This window comes from Pongo abelii, chromosome 12, assembly GCF_028885655.2.
Source record: "Pongo abelii isolate AG06213 chromosome 12, NHGRI_mPonAbe1-v2.0_pri, whole genome shotgun sequence".
Classification (NCBI taxonomy): domain Eukaryota; kingdom Metazoa; phylum Chordata; class Mammalia; order Primates; family Hominidae; genus Pongo; species Pongo abelii.
The window spans coordinates 5,241,232-5,259,437 of record NC_071997.2 but is presented as its reverse complement, the minus strand read 5'-3'; positions in this window follow the sequence as shown (position 1 = coordinate 5,259,437).

Below are 18,206 nucleotides of genomic sequence, written 5' to 3'. Positions count from 1 at the left end.
CTATTGATTGGAATAGTTTCTGAAGTAATGGTTCCAGTTCCTCCTTGGACCTCTGGTAGAATTCGGCTGTGAACCCATCTGATCCTGGACTCTTTTTGGTTGGTAAGCTATTGATTATTGCCACAATTTCAGCTCCTGTTATTAGTCTATTCAGAGATTCAACTTCTTCCTGGTTTAGTCATGGGAGAGTGTATGTGTCGAGGAATTTATCCCTTTCTTTTTTTTTTAATTTTTTTTCTTTTTATCATTGTGATTATTATTATTATTATTATTATTATTATACTTTAGGCTCTATGGTACATGTGCGCAACGTGCAGGTAAGCTACATGTGTATACATGTGCCATGCTGGTGCGCTGCACCCACCAACTCGTCATCTAGCATTAGGTATATCTCCCAATGCTGTCCCTCGCCCCTCCCCCCACCCCACAACAGTCCCCGAAGTGTGATGTTCCCCTTCTTGTGTCCACGTGTTCTCATTGTTCAATTCCCACCTATGAGTGAGAAGATGTGGTGTTTGGTTTTTTGTTCTTGCGATAGTTTACTGAGAACGATGATTTCCAATTTCATCCATGTCCCTACAAAGGATATGAACTCATCATTTTTTATGGCTGCCTAGTATTCCATGGTGTATATGTGCCACATTTTCTTAATCCAGTCTATCATTGTTGGACATTTGGGTTGGTTCCAAGTCTTTGCTATTGTGTATAATGCCGCAATAAACATACGTGTGCATGTGTCTTTATAGCAGCATGATTTATAGTCCTTTGGGTATATACCCAGTAATGGGATGGCTGGGTCAAATGGAATTTCTAGTTCTAGATCCCTGAGGAATCGCCACAGTGACTTCCACAAAGGTTGAACTAGTTTACAGTCCCACCAACAGTGTAAAAGTGTTCCTATTTCTCCACATCCTCTCCAGCACCTGTTGTTTCCTGACTTTTTAATGATTGCCATTCTAACTGGTGTGAGATGGTATCTCATTGTGGTTTTGATTTGCATTTCTCTGATGGCCAGTGATGGTGAGCATTTTTTCATGTGTTTTTTGGCTGCATAAATGTCTTCTTTGGAGGAGTGTCTGTTCATGTCCTTCGCCCACTTTTTGATGGGGTTGTTTGGTGTTTTCTTGTAAATTTGTTGGAGTTCATTGTAGATTCTGGATATTAGCCCTTTGTCAGATGAGTAGGTTGCGAAAATTTTCTCCCATTGTGTAGGTTGCCTGTTCACTCTGATGGTAGTTTCCTTTGCTGTGCAGAAGCTCTTTAGTTTAATTAGATCCCATTTGTCAATTTTGGCTTTTGTTGCCATTGCTTTTGGTGTTTTAGACATGAAGTCCTTGCCCATGCCTATGTCCTGAATGGTATTGCCTAGGTTTTCTTCTAGGGTTTTTATGGTTTTAGGTCTAACGTTTAAGTCTTTAATCCATCTTGAGTTGATTTTTGTATAAGGTGTAAGGAAGGGATCCAGTTTCAGCTTTCTACATGTGGCTAGCCAGTTTTCCCAGCACCATTTATTAAATAGGGAATCCTTTCTCCATTTCTTGTTTTTGTCAAGTTTGTCAAAGATCAGATTGTTGTAGATATGTGGCATTATTTCTGACGGCTCTGTTCTGTTCCATTGATCTATATCTCTGTTTGGTACCAGTACCATGCTGTTTTGGTTACTGTAGCCTTGTAGTATAGTTTGAAGTCAGGTAGCGTGATGCCTCCAGCTTTGTTCTTTTGGCTTAGGATTGACTTGGTGATGCGGGCTCTTTTTTGGTTCCATATGAACTTTAAAGTAGTTTTTTCCAATTCTGTGAAGAAAGTCATTGGTAACTTGATGGGGATGGCATTGAATCTGTAAATTACCTTGGGAAGGATGGCCATTTTCATGATATTGATTCTTCCTACCCATGAGCATGGAATGTTCTTCCATTTGTTTGTATCCTCTTTTATTTCCTTGAGCAGTGGTTTGTAGTTTTCTCCTTGAAGAGGTCCTTCACATCCCTTGGAAGTTGGATTCCTAGGTATTTTATTCTCTTTGAAGCAATTGTGAATGGGAGTTCACTCATGATTTGGCTCTCTGTTTGTCTGTTATTGATGTATAAGAATGCTTGTGATTTTTGTCCATTGATTTTGTATCCTGAGACTTTGCTGAAGTTGCTTATCAGTTTAAGGAGATTTTGGGCTGAGACAATGGGGTTTTCTAGATATACTATCACGTCATCTGCAAACAGGGACAATTTGACTTCTTTTTTTCCTAATTGAATACCCTTGATTTCCTTCTCTTGCCTAATTGCCCTGGCCAGAACTTCCAACACTATGTTGAATACAAGTGGTGAGAGAGGGCATCCCTGTCTTGTGCCAGTTTTCAAAGTGAATGCTTCCAGTTTTTGCCCATTCAGTATGATATTGGCTGTGGGTTTGTCATAAATAGCTCTTATTATTTTGAGATACGACCCATCAATACCCAATTTATTGAGAGTTTTTAGCATGAAGGGTTGTTGAATTTTGTCAAAGGCCTTTTCTTCACGTATTGAGATAATCATGTGGTTTTTGACTTTGGTTCTGTTTATATGCTGGATTACATTTATTGATTTGCGTATATTGAACCAGACTTGCATCCCAGGGATGAAGCCCACTTGATCATGGTGGATAAGCTGTCTGATGTGCTGCTGGATTCGGTTTGCCAGTAATTTATTGAGGATTTTTGCATCAATATTCATCAAGGATATTGGTCTAAAATTCTCTTTTTTGATTGTGTCTCTGCCCAGCTTTGGTATCAGCATGATGCTGGCCTCATAAAATGAGTTAGGAAGGAATCCCTCTTTTTCTATTGATTGGAATAGTTTCTGAAGTAATGGTTCCAGTTCCTCCTTGGACCTCTGGTAGAATTCGGCTGTGAACCCATCTGATCCTGGACTCTTTTTGGTTGGTAAGCTATTGATTATTGCCACAATTTCAGCTCCTGTTATTAGTCTATTCAGAGATTCAACTTCTTCCTGGTTTAGTCATGGGAGAGTGTATGTGTCGAGGAATTTATCCCTTTCTTTTTTTTTTAATTTTTTTTCTTTTTATCATTGTGATTATTATTATTATTATTATTATTATTATACTTTAGGCTCTATGGTACATGTGCGCAACGTGCAGGTAAGCTACATGTGTATACATGTGCCATGCTGGTGCGCTGCACCCACCAACTCGTCATCTAGCATTAGGTATATCTCCCAATGCTGTCCCTCGCCCCTCCCCCCACCCCACAACAGTCCCCGAAGTGTGATGTTCCCCTTCTTGTGTCCACGTGTTCTCATTGTTCAATTCCCACCTATGAGTGAGAAGATGTGGTGTTTGGTTTTTTGTTCTTGCGATAGTTTACTGAGAACGATGATTTCCAATTTCATCCATGTCCCTACAAAGGATATGAACTCATCATTTTTTATGGCTGCCTAGTATTCCATGGTGTATATGTGCCACATTTTCTTAATCCAGTCTATCATTGTTGGACATTTGGGTTGGTTCCAAGTCTTTGCTATTGTGTATAATGCCGCAATAAACATACGTGTGTATGTGTCTTTATAGCAGCATGATTTATAGTCCTTTGGGTATATACCCAGTAATGGGATGGCTGGGTCAAATGGAATTTCTAGTTCTAGATCCCTGAGGAATCGCCACAGTGACTTCCACAAAGGTTGAACTAGTTTACAGTCCCACCAACAGTGTAAAAGTGTTCCTATTTCTCCACATCCTCTCCAGCACCTGTTGTTTCCTGACTTTTTAATGATTGCCATTCTAACTGGTGTGAGATGGTATCTCATTGTGGTTTTGATTTGCATTTCTCTGATGGCCAGTGATGGTGAGCATTTTTTCATGTGTTTTTTGGCTGCATAAATGTCTTCTTTGGAGGAGTGTCTGTTCATGTCCTTCGCCCACTTTTTGATGGGGTTGTTTGGTGTTTTCTTGTAAATTTGTTGGAGTTCATTGTAGATTCTGGATATTAGCCCTTTGTCAGATGAGTAGGTTGCGAAAATTTTCTCCCATTGTGTAGGTTGCCTGTTCACTCTGATGGTAGTTTCCTTTGCTGTGCAGAAGCTCTTTAGTTTAATTAGATCCCATTTGTCAATTTTGGCTTTTGTTGCCATTGCTTTTGGTGTTTTAGACATGAAGTCCTTGCCCATGCCTATGTCCTGAATGGTATTGCCTAGGTTTTCTTCTAGGGTTTTTATGGTTTTAGGTCTAACGTTTAAGTCTTTAATCCATCTTGAGTTGATTTTTGTATAAGGTGTAAGGAAGGGATCCAGTTTCAGCTTTCTACATGTGGCTAGCCAGTTTTCCCAGCACCATTTATTAAATAGGGAATCCTTTCTCCATTTCTTGTTTTTGTCAAGTTTGTCAAAGATCAGATTGTTGTAGATATGTGGCATTATTTCTGACGGCTCTGTTCTGTTCCATTGATCTATATCTCTGTTTGTACCAGTACCATGCTGTTTTGGTTACTGTAGCCTTGTTGTATAGTTTGAAGTCAGGTAGCGTGATGCCTCCAGCTTTGTTCTTTTGGCTTAGGATTGACTTGGTGATGCGGGCTCTTTTTTGGTTCCATATGAACTTTAAAGTAGTTTTTTCCAATTCTGTGAAGAAAGTCATTGGTAACTTGATGGGGATGGCATTGAATCTGTAAATTACCTTGGGAAGGATGGCCATTTTCATGATATTGATTCTTCCTACCCATGAGCATGGAATGTTCTTCCATTTGTTTGTATCCTCTTTTATTTCCTTGAGCAGTGGTTTGTAGTTTTCTCCTTGAAGAGGTCCTTCACATCCCTTGGAAGTTGGATTCCTAGGTATTTTATTCTCTTTGAAGCAATTGTGAATGGGAGTTCACTCATGATTTGGCTCTCTGTTTGTCTGTTATTGATGTATAAGAATGCTTGTGATTTTTGTCCATTGATTTTGTATCCTGAGACTTTGCTGAAGTTGCTTATCAGCTTAAGGAGATTTTGGGCTGAGACAATGGGGTTTTCTAGATATACTATCACGTCATCTGCAAACAGGGACAATTTGACTTCTTTTTTTCCTAATTGAATACACTTGATTTCCTTCTCTTGCCTAATTGCCCTGGCCAGAACTTCCAACACTATGTTGAATACAAGTGGTGAGAGAGGGCATCCCTGTCTTGTGCCAGTTTTCAAAGTGAATGCTTCCAGTTTTTGCCCATTCAGTATGATATTGGCTGTGGGTTTGTCATAAATAGCTCTTATTATTTTGAGATACGACCCATCAATACCCAATTTATTGAGAGTTTTTAGCATGAAGGGTTGTTGAATTTTGTCAAAGGCCTTTTCTTCACGTATTGAGATAATCATGTGGTTTTTGACTTTGGTTCTGTTTATATGCTGGATTACATTTATTGATTTGCGTATATTGAACCAGACTTGCATTTCAGGGATGAAGCCCAGTTGATCATGGTGGATAAGCTGTCTGATGTGCTGCTGGATTCGGTTTGCCAGTAATTTATTGAGGATTTTTGCATCAATATTCATCAAGGATATTGGTCTAAAATTCTCTTTTTTGATTGTGTCTCTGCCCAGCTTTGGTATCAGCATGATGCTGGCCTCATAAAATGAGTTAGGAAGGAATCCCTCTTTTTCTATTGATTGGAATAGTTTCTGAAGTAATGGTTCCAGTTCCTCCTTGGACCTCTGGTAGAATTCGGCTGTGAACCCATCTGATCCTGGACTCTTTTTGGTTGGTAAGCTATTGATTATTGCCACAATTTCAGCTCCTGTTATTAGTCTATTCAGAGATTCAACTTCTTCCTGGTTTAGTCATGGGAGAGTGTATGTGTCGAGGAATTTATCCCTTTCTTTTTTTTTAATTTTTTTTCTTTTTATCATTGTGATTATTATTATTATTATTATTATTATTATACTTTAGGCTCTATGGTACATGTGCGCAACGTGCAGGTAAGCTACATGTGTATACATGTGCCATGCTGGTGCGCTGCACCCACCAACTCGTCATCTAGCATTAGGTATATCTCCCAATGCTGTCCCTCGCCCCTCCCCCCACCCCACAACAGTCCCCGAAGTGTGATGTTCCCCTTCTTGTGTCCACGTGTTCTCATTGTTCAATTCCCACCTATGAGTGAGAAGATGTGGTGTTTGGTTTTTTGTTCTTGCGATAGTTTACTGAGAACGATGATTTCCAATTTCATCCATGTCCCTACAAAGGATATGAACTCATCATTTTTTATGGCTGCCTAGTATTCCATGGTGTATATGTGCCACATTTTCTTAATCCAGTCTATCATTGTTGGACATTTGGGTTGGTTCCAAGTCTTTGCTATTGTGTATAATGCCGCAATAAACATACGTGTGCATGTGTCTTTATAGCAGCATGATTTATAGTCTTTTGGGTATATACCCAGTAATGGGATGGCTGGGTCAAATGGAATTTCTAGTTCTAGATCCCTGAGGAATCGCCACAGTGACTTCCACAAAGGTTGAACTAGTTTACAGTCCCACCAACAGTGTAAAAGTGTTCCTATTTCTCCACATCCTCTCCAGCACCTGTTGTTTCCTGACTTTTTAATGATTGCCATTCTAACTGGTGTGAGATGGTATCTCATTGTGGTTTTGATTTGCATTTCTCTGATGGCCAGTGATGGTGAGCATTTTTTCATGTGTTTTTTGGCTGCATAAATGTCTTCTTTGGAGGAGTGTCTGTTCATGTCCTTCGCCCACTTTTTGATGGGGTTGTTTGGTGTTTTCTTGTAAATTTGTTGGAGTTCATTGTAGATTCTGGATATTAGCCCTTTGTCAGATGAGTAGGTTGCGAAAATTTTCTCCCATTGTGTAGGTTGCCTGTTCACTCTGATGGTAGTTTCCTTTGCTGTGCAGAAGCTCTTTAGTTTAATTAGATCCCATTTGTCAATTTTGGCTTTTGTTGCCATTGCTTTTGGTGTTTTAGACATGAAGTCCTTGCCCATGCCTATGTCCTGAATGGTATTGCCTAGGTTTTCTTCTAGGGTTTTTATGGTTTTAGGTCTAACGTTTAAGTCTTTAATCCATCTTGAGTTGATTTTTGTATAAGGTGTAAGGAAGGGATCCAGTTTCAGCTTTCTACATGTGGCTAGCCAGTTTTCCCAGCACCATTTATTAAATAGGGAATCCTTTCTCCATTTCTTGTTTTTGTCAAGTTTGTCAAAGATCAGATTGTTGTAGATATGTGGCATTATTTCTGACGGCTCTGTTCTGTTCCATTGATCTATATCTCTGTTTGGTACCAGTACCATGCTGTTTTGGTTACTGTAGCCTTGTAGTATAGTTTGAAGTCAGGTAGCGTGATGCCTCCAGCTTTGTTCTTTTGGCTTAGGATTGACTTGGTGATGCGGGCTCTTTTTTGGTTCCATATGAACTTTAAAGTAGTTTTTTCCAATTCTGTGAAGAAAGTCATTGGTAACTTGATGGGGATGGCATTGAATCTGTAAATTACCTTGGGAAGGATGGCCATTTTCATGATATTGATTCTTCCTACCCATGAGCATGGAATGTTCTTCCATTTGTTTGTATCCTCTTTTATTTCCTTGAGCAGTGGTTTGTAGTTTTCTCCTTGAAGAGGTCCTTCACATCCCTTGGAAGTTGGATTCCTAGGTATTTTATTCTCTTTGAAGCAATTGTGAATGGGAGTTCACTCATGATTTGGCTCTCTGTTTGTCTGTTATTGATGTATAAGAATGCTTGTGATTTTTGTCCATTGATTTTGTATCCTGAGACTTTGCTGAAGTTGCTTATCAGCTTAAGGAGATTTTGGGCTGAGACAATGGGGTTTTCTAGATATACTATCACGTCATCTGCAAACAGGGACAATTTGACTTCTTTTTTTCCTAATTGAATACCCTTGATTTCCTTCTCTTGCCTAATTGCCCTGGCCAGAACTTCCAACACTATGTTGAATACAAGTGGTGAGAGAGGGCATCCCTGTCTTGTGCCAGTTTTCAAAGTGAATGCTTCCAGTTTTTGCCCATTCAGTATGATATTGGCTGTGGGTTTGTCATAAATAGCTCTTATTATTTTGAGATACGACCCATCAATACCCAATTTATTGAGAGTTTTTAGCATGAAGGGTTGTTGAATTTTGTCAAAGGCCTTTTCTTCACGTATTGAGATAATCATGTGGTTTTTGACTTTGGTTCTGTTTATATGCTGGATTACATTTATTGATTTGCGTATATTGAACCAGACTTGCATCCCAGGGATGAAGCCCAGTTGATCATGGTGGATAAGCTGTCTGATGTGCTGCTGGATTCGGTTTGCCAGTAATTTATTGAGGATTTTTGCATCAATATTCATCAAGGATATTGGTCTAAAATTCTCTTTTTTGATTGTGTCTCTGCCCAGCTTTGGTATCAGCATGATGCTGGCCTCATAAAATGAGTTAGGAAGGAATCCCTCTTTTTCTATTGATTGGAATAGTTTCTGAAGTAATGGTTCCACTTCCTCCTTGGACCTCTGGTAGAATTCGGCTGTGAACCCATCTGATCCTGGACTCTTTTTGGTTGGTAAGCTATTGATTATTGCCACAATTTCAGCTCCTGTTATTAGTCTTTTCAGAGATTCAACTTCTTCCTGGTTTAGTCATGGGAGAGTGTATGTGTCGAGGAATTTATCCCTTTCTTTTTTTTTTAATTTTTTTTCTTTTTATCATTATTATTATTATTATTATTATTATTATACTTTAGGCTCTATGGTACATGTGCGCAACGTGCAGGTAAGCTACATGTGTATACATGTGCCATGCTGGTGCGCTGCACCCACCAACTCGTCATCTAGCATTAGGTATATCTCCCAATGCTGTCCCTCGCCCCTCCCCCCACCCCACAACAGTCCCCGAAGTGTGATGTTCCCCTTCTTGTGTCCACGTGTTCTCATTGTTCAATTCCCACCTATGAGTGAGAAGATGTGGTGTTTGGTTTTTTGTTCTTGCGATAGTTTACTGAGAACGATGATTTCCAATTTCATCCATGTCCCTACAAAGGATATGAACTCATCATTTTTTATGGCTGCCTAGTATTCCATGGTGTATATGTGCCACATTTTCTTAATCCAGTCTATCATTGTTGGACATTTGGGTTGGTTCCAAGTCTTTGCTATTGTGTATAATGCCGCAATAAACATACGTGTGCATGTGTCTTTATAGCAGCATGATTTATAGTCCTTTGGGTATATACCCAGTAATGGGATGGCTGGGTCAAATGGAATTTCTAGTTCTAGATCCCTGAGGAATCGCCACAGTGACTTCCACAAGGGTTGAACTAGTTTACAGTCCCACCAACAGTGTAAAAGTGTTCCTATTTCTCCACATCCTCTCCAGCACCTGTTGTTTCCTGACTTTTTAATGATTGCCATTCTAACTGGGGTGAGATGGTATCTCATTGTGGTTTTGATTTGCATTTCTCTGATGGCCAGTGATGGTGAGCATTTTTTCATGTGTTTTTTGGCTGCATAAATGTCTTCTTTGGAGGAGTGTCTGTTCATGTCCTTCGCCCACTTTTTGATGGGGTTGTTTGGTGTTTTCTTGTAAATTTGTTGGAGTTCATTGTAGATTCTGGATATTAGCCCTTTGTCAGATGAGTAGGTTGCGAAAATTTTCTCCCATTGTGTAGGTTGCCTGTTCACTCTGATGGTAGTTTCCTTTGCTGTGCAGAAGCTCTTTAGTTTAATTAGATCCCATTTGTCAATTTTGGCTTTTGTGGCCATTGCTTTTGGTGTTTTAGACATGAAGTCCTTGCCCATGCCTATGTCCTGAATGGTATTGCCTAGGTTTTCTTCTAGGGTTTTTATGGTTTTAGGTCTAACGTTTAAGTCTTTAATCCATCTTGAGTTGATTTTTGTATAAGGTGTAAGGAAGGGATCCAGTTTCAGCTTTCTACATGTGGCTAGCCAGTTTTCCCAGCACCATTTATTAAATAGGGAATCCTTTCTCCATTTCTTGTTTTTGTCAAGTTTGTCAAAGATCAGATTGTTGTAGATATGTGGCATTATTTCTGACGGCTCTGTTCTGTTCCATTGATCTATATCTCTGTTTGGTACCAGTACCATGCTGTTTTGGTTACTGTAGCCTTGTAGTATAGTTTGAAGTCAGGTAGCGTGATGCCTCCAGCTTTGTTCTTTTGGCTTAGGATTGACTTGGTGATGCGGGCTCTTTTTTGGTTCCATATGAACTTTAAAGTAGTTTTTTCCAATTCTGTGAAGAAAGTCATTGGTAACTTGATGGGGATGGCATTGAATCTGTAAATTACCTTGGGAAGGATGGCCATTTTCATGATATTGATTCTTCCTACCCATGAGCATGGAATGTTCTTCCATTTGTTTGTATCCTCTTTTATTTCCTTGAGCAGTGGTTTGTAGTTTTCTCCTTGAAGAGGTCCTTCACATCCCTTGGAAGTTGGATTCCTAGGTATTTTATTCTCTTTGAAGCAATTGTGAATGGGAGTTCACTCATGATTTGGCTCTCTATTTGTCTGTTATTGATGTATAAGAATGCTTGTGATTTTTGTCCATTGATTTTGTATCCTGAGACTTTGCTGAAGTTGCTTATCAGTTTAAGGAGATTTTGGGCTGAGACAATGGGGTTTTCTAGATATACTATCACGTCATCTGCAAACAGGGACAATTTGACTTCTTTTTTTCCTAATTGAATACCCTTGATTTCCTTCTCTTGCCTAATTGCCCTGGCCAGAACTTCCAACACTATGTTGAATACAAGTGGTGAGAGAGGGCATCCCTGTCTTGTGCCAGTTTTCAAAGTGAATGCTTCCAGTTTTTGCCCATTCAGTATGATATTGGCTGTGGGTTTGTCATAAATAGCTCTTATTATTTTGAGATACGACCCATCAATACCCAATTTATTGAGAGTTTTTAGCATGAAGGGTTGTTGAATTTTGTCAAAGGCCTTTTCTTCACGTATTGAGATAATCATGTGGTTTTTGACTTTGGTTCTGTTTATATGCTGGATTACATTTATTGATTTGCGTATATTGAACCAGACTTGCATCCCAGGGATGAAGCCCAGTTGATCATGGTGGATAAGCTGTCTGATGTGCTGCTGGATTCGGTTTGCCAGTAATTTATTGAGGATTTTTGCATCAATATTCATCAAGGATATTGGTCTAAAATTCTCTTTTTTGATTGTGTCTCTGCCCAGCTTTGGTATCAGCATGATGCTGGCCTCATAAAATGAGTTAGGAAGGAATCCCTCTTTTTCTATTGATTGGAATAGTTTCTGAAGTAATGGTTCCAGTTCCTCCTTGGACCTCTCGTAGAATTCGGCTGTGAACCCAGCTGATCCTGGACTCTTTTTGGTTGGTAAGCTATTGATTATTGCCACAATTTCAGCTCCTGTTATTAGTCTATTCAGAGATTCAACTTCTTCCTGGTTTAGTCATGGGAGAGTGTATGTGTCGAGGAATTTATCCCTTTCTTTTTTTTTAATTTTTTTTCTTTTTATCATTATTATTATTATTATTATTATTATTATTATTATTATACTTTAGGCTCTATGGTACGTGTGCGCAACGTGCAGGTAAGCTACATGTGTATACATGTGCCATGCTGGTGCGCTGCACCCACCAACTCGTCATCTAGCATTAGGTATATCTCCCAATGCTGTCCCTCGCCCCTCCCTCCACCCCACAACAGTCCCCGAAGTGTGATGTTCCCCTTCTTGTGTCCACGTGTTCTCATTGTTCAATTCCCACCTATGAGTGAGAATATGTGGTGTTTGGTTTTTTGTTCTTGCGATAGTTTACTGAGAACGATGATTTCCAATTTCATCCATGTCCCTACAAAGGATATGAACTCATCATTTTTTATGGCTGCCTAGTATTCCATGGTGTATATGTGCCACATTTTCTTAATCCAGTCTATCATTGTTGGACATTTGGGTTGGTTCCAAGTCTTTGCTATTGTGTATAATGCCGCAATAAACATACGTGTGCATGTGTCTTTATAGCAGCATGATTTATAGTCCTTTGGGTATATACCCAGTAATGGGATGGCTGGGTCAAATGGAATTTCTAGTTCTAGATCCCTGAGGAATCGCCACAGTGACTTCCACAAGGGTTGAACTAGTTTACAGTCCCACCAACAGTGTAAAAGTGTTCCTATTTCTCCACATCCTCTCCAGCACCTGTTGTTTCCTGACTTTTTAATGATTGCCATTCTAACTGGTGTGAGATGGTATCTCATTGTGGTTTTGATTTGCATTTCTCTGATGGCCAGTGATGGTGAGCATTTTTTCATGTGTTTTTTGGCTGCATAAATGTCTTCTTTGGAGGAGTGTCTGTTCATGTCCTTCGCCCACTTTTTGATGGGGTTCTTTGGTGTTTTCTTGTAAATTTGTTGGAGTTCATTGTAGATTCTGGATATTAGCCCTTTGTCAGATGAGTAGGTTGCGAAAACTTTCTCCCATTGTGTAGGTTGCCTGTTCACTCTGATGGTAGTTTCCTTTGCTGTGCAGAAGCTCTTTAGTTTAATTAGATCCCATTTGTCAATTTTGGCTTTTGTTGCCATTGCTTTTGGTGTTTTAGACATGAAGTCCTTGCCCATGCCTATGTCCTGAATGGTATTGCCTAGGTTTTCTTCTAGGGTTTTTATGGTTTTAGGTCTAACGTTTAAGTCTTTAATCCATCTTGAGTTGATTTTTGTATAGGGTGTAAGGAAGGGATCCAGTTTCAGCTTTCTACATGTGGCTAGCCAGTTTTCCCAGCACCATTTATTAAATAGGGAATCCTTTCTCCATTTCTTGTTTTTGTCAAGTTTGTCAAAGATCAGATTGTTGTAGATATGTGGCATTATTTCTGACGGCTCTGTTCTGTTCCATTGATCTATATCTCTGTTTGGTACCAGTACCATGCTGTTTTGGTTACTGTAGCCTTGTAGTATAGTTTGAAGTCTGGTAGCGTGATGCCTCCAGCTTTGTTCTTTTGGCTTAGGATTGACTTGGTGATGCGGGCTCTTTTTTGGTTCCATATGAACTTTAAAGTAGTTTTTCCAATTCTGTGAAGAAAGTCATTGGTAACTTGATGGGGATGGCATTGAATCTGTAAATTACCTTGGGAAGGATGGCCATTTTCATGATATTGATTCTTCCTACGCATGAGCATGGAATGTTCTTCCATTTGTTTGTATCCTCTTTTATTTCCTTGAGCAGTGGTTTGTAGTTTTCTCCTTGAAGAAGTCCTTCACATCCCTTGGAAGTTGGATTCCTAGGTATTTTATTCTCTTTGAAGCAATTGTGAATGGGAGTTCACTCATGATTTGGCTCTCTGTTTGTCTGTTATTGATGTGTAAGAATGCTTGTGATTTTTGTCCATTGATTTTGTATCCTGAGACTTTGCTGAAGTTGCTTATCAGCTTAAGGAGATTTTGGGCTGAGACAATGGGGTTTTCTAGATATACTATCACGTCATCTGCAAACAGGGACAATTTGACTTCTTTTTTTCCTAATTGAATACCCTTGATTTCCTTCTCTTGCCTAATTGCCCTGGCCAGAACTTCCAACACTATGTTGAATAGAAGTGGTGAGAGAGGGCATCCCTGTCTTGTGCCAGTTTTCAAAGTGAATGCTTCCAGTTTTTGCCCATTCAGTATGATATTGGCTGTGGGTTTGTCATAAATAGCTCTTATTATTTTGAGATACGACCCATCAGTACCCAATTTATTGAGAGTTTTTAGCATGAAGGGTTGTTGAATTTTGTCAAAGGCCTTTTCTTCACGTATTGAGATAATCATGTGGTTTTTGACTTTGGTTCTGTTTATATGCTGGATTACATTTATTGATTTGCGTATATTGTGTCAGACTTGCATCCCAGGGATGAAGCCCACTTGATCAAGGTGGATAAGCTGTCTGATGTGCTGCTGGATTCGGTTTGCCAGTAATTTATTGAGGATTTTTGCATCAATATTCATCAAGGATATTGGTCTAAAATTCTCTTTTTTGATTGTGTCTCTGCCCAGCTTTGGTATCAGCATGATGCTGGCCTCATAAAATGAGTTAGGAAGGAATCCCTCTTTTTCTATTGATTGGAATAGTTTCTGAAGTAATGGTTCCACTTCCTCCTTGGACCTCTGGTAGAATTCGGCTGTGAACCCATCTGATCCTGGACTCTTTTTGGTTGGTAAGCTATTGATTATTGCCACAATTTCAGCTCCTGTTATTAGTCTATTCAGAGATTCAACTTCTTCCTGGTTTAGTCATGGGAGAGTGTATGTGTCGAGGAATTTATCCCTTTCTTTTTTTTTTAATTTTTTTTCTTTTTATCATTATTAATATTATTATTATTATTATTATTATTATACTTTAGGCTCTATGGTACATGTGCGCAACGTGCAGGTAAGCTACATGTGTATACATGTGCCATGCTGGTGCGCTGCACCCACCAACTCGTCATCTAGCATTAGGTATATCTCCCAATGCTGTCCCTCGCCCCTCCCCCCACCCCACAACAGTCCCCGAAGTGTGATGTTCCCCTTCTTGTATCCACGTGTTCTCATTGTTCAATTCCCAGCTATGAGTGAGAATATGTGGTGTTTGGTTTTTTGTTCTTGCGATAGTTTACTGAGAACGATGATTTCCAATTTCATCCATGTCCCTACAAAGGATATGAACTCATCATTTTTTATGGCTGCCTAGTATTCCATGGTGTATATGTGCCACATTTTCTTAATCCAGTCTATGATTGTTGGACATTTGGGTTGGTTCCAAGTCTTTGCTATTGTGTATAATGCCGCAATAAACATACGTGTGCATGTGTCTTTATAGCAGCATGATTTATAGTCCTTTGGGTATATACCCAGTAATGGGATGGCTGGGTCAAATGGAATTTCTAGTTCTAGATCCCTGAGGAATCGCCACAGTGACTTCCACAAGGGTTGAACTAGTTTACAGTCCCACCAACAGTGTAAAAGTGTTCCTATTTCTCCACATCCTCTCCAGCACCTGTTGTTTCCTGACTTTTTAATGATTGCCATTCTAACTGGTGTGAGATGGTATCTCATTGTGGTTTTGATTTGCATTTCTCTGATGGCCAGTGATGGTGAGCATTTTTTCATGTGTTTTTTGGCTGCATAAATGTCTTCTTTGGAGGAGTGTCTGTTCATGTCCTTCGCCCACTTTTTGATGGGGTTGTTTGGTGTTTTCTTGTAAATTTGTTGGAGTTCATTGTAGATTCTGGATATTAGCCCTTTGTCAGATGAGTAGGTTGCGAAAATTTTCTCCCATTGTGTAGGTTGCCTGTTCACTCTGATGGTAGTTTCCTTTGCTGTGCAGAAGCTCTTTAGTTTAATTAGATCCCATTTGTCAATTTTGGCTTTTGTTGCCATTGCTTTTGGTGTTTTAGACATGAAGTCCTTGCCCATGCCTATGTCCTGAATGGTATTGCCTAGGTTTTCTTCTAGGGTTTTTATGGTTTTAGGTCTAACGTTTAAGTCTTTAATCCATCTTGAGTTGATTTTTGTATAAGGTGTAAGGAAGGGATCCAGTTTCAGCTTTCTACATGTGGCTAGCCAGTTTTCCCAGCACCATTTATTAAATAGGGAATCCTTTCTCCATTTCTTGTTTTTGTCAAGTTTGTCAAAGATCAGATTGTTGTAGATATGTGGCATTATTTCTGACGGCTCTGTTCTGTTCCATTGATCTATATCTCTGTTTGGTACCAGTACCATGCTGTTTTGGTTACTGTAGCCTTGTAGTATAGTTTGAAGTCAGGTAGCGTGATGCCTCCAGCTTTGTTCTTTTGGCTTAGGATTGACTTGGTGATGCGGGCTCTTTTTTGGTTCCATATGAACTTTAAAGTAGGTTTTTCCAATTCTGTGAAGAAAGTCATTGGTAACTTGATGGGGATGGCATTGAATCTGTAAATTACCTTGGGAAGGATGGCCATTTTCATGATATTGATTCTTCCTACCCATGAGCGTGGAATGTTCTTCCATTTGTTTGTATCCTCTTTTATTTCCTTGAGCAGTGGTTTGTAGTTTTCTCCTTGAAGAGGTCCTTCACATCCCTTGGAAGTTGGATTCCTAGGTATTTTATTCTCTTTGAAGCAATTGTGAATGGGAGTTCACTCATGATTTGGCTCTCTGTTTGTCTGTTATCGATGTATAAGAATGCTTGTGATTTTTGTCCATTGATTTTGTATCCTGAGACTTTGCTGAAGTTGCTTATCAGCTTATGGAGATTTTGGGCTGAGACAATGGGGTTTTCTAGATATACTATCACGTCATCTGCAAACAGGGACAATTTGACTTCTTTTTTTCCTAATTGAATACCCTTGATTTCCTTCTCTTGCCTAATTGCCCTGGCCAGAACTTCCAACACTATGTTGAATACAAGTGGTGAGAGAGGGCATCCCTGTCTTGTGCCAGTTTTCAAAGTGAATGCTTCCAGTTTTTGCCCATTCAGTATGATATTGGCTGTGGGTTTGTCATAAATAGCTCTTATTATTTTGAGATACGACCCATCAATACCCAATTTATTGAGAGTTTTTAGCATGAAGGGTTGTTGAATTTTGTCAAAGGCCGTTTCTTCACGTATTGAGATAATCATGTGGTTTTTGACTTTGGTTCTGTTTATATGCTGGATTACATTTATTGATTTGCGTATATTGAACCAGACTTGCATCACAGGGATGAAGCCCACTTGATCATGGTGGATAAGCTGTCTGTTGTGCTGCTGGATTCGGTTTGCCAGTAATTTATTGAGGATTTTTGCATCAATATTCATCAAGGATATTGGTCTAAAATTCTCTTTTTTGATTGTGTCTCTGCCCAGCTTTGGTAGCAGCATGATGCTGGCCTCATAAAATGAGTTAGGAAGGATTCCCTCTTTTTCTATTGATTGGAATAGTTTCTGAAGTAATGGTTCCAGTTCCTCCTTGGACCTCTGGTAGAATTCGGCTGTGAACCCATCTGATCCTGGACTCTTTTTGGTTGGTAAGCTATTGATTATTGCCACAATTTCAGCTCCTGTTATTAGTCTATTCAGAGATTCAACTTCTTCCTGGTTTAGTGATGGGACACTGTATGTGTCGAGGAATTTATCCCTGTCTTTTTTTTTTTATTTTTTTTCTATTTATCATTATTATTATTATTATTATTATTATTATTATACTTTAGGCTCTATGGTACATGTGCGCAACGTGCAGGTAAGCTACATGTGTATACATGTGCCATGCTGGTGCGCTGCACCCACCAACTCGTCATCTAGCATTAGGTATATCTCCCAATGCTGTCCCTCGACCCTCCCCCCACCCCACAACAGTCCCCGAAGTGTGATGTTCCCCTTCTTGTATCCACGTGTTCTCATCGTTCAATTCCCACCTATGAGTGAGAATATGTGGTGTTTGGTTTTTTGTTCTTGCGATAGCTTACTGAGAACGATGATTTCCAATTTCATCCATGTCCCTACAAAGGATATGAACTCATCATTTTTTATGGCTGCCTAGTATTCCATGGTGTATATGTGCCACATTTTCTTAATCCAGTCTATCATTGTTGGACATTTGGGTTGGTTCCAAGTCTTTGCTATTGTGTATAATGCCGCAATAAACATACGTGTGCATGTGTCTTTATAGCAGCATGATTTATAGTCCTTTGGGTATATACCCAGTAATGGGATGGCTGGGTCAAATGGAATTTCTAGTTCTAGATCCCTGAGGAATCGCCACAGTGACTTCCACAAGGGTTGAACTAGTTTACAGTCCCACCAACAGTGTAAAAGTGTTCCTATTTCTCCACATCCTCTCCAGCACCTGTTGTTTCCTGACTTTTTAATGATTGCCATTCTAACTGGTGTGAGATGGTATCTCATTGTGGTTTTGATTTGCATTTCTCTGATGGCCAGTGATGGTGAGCATTTTTTCATGTGTTTTTTGGCTGCATAAATGTCTTCTTTGGAGGAGTGTCTGTTCATGTCCTTCGCCCACTTTTTGATGGGGTTCTTTGGTGTTTTCTTGTAAATTTGTTGGAGTTCATTGTAGATTCTGGATATTAGCCCTTTGTCAGATGAGTAGGTTGCGAAAATTTTCTCCCATTGTGTAGGTTGCCTGTTCACTCTGATGGTAGTTTCCTTTGCTGTGCAGAAGCTCTTTAGTTTAATTAGATCCCATTTGTCAATTTTGGCTTTTGTTGCCATTGCTTTTGGTGTTTTAGACATGAAGTCCTTGCCCATGC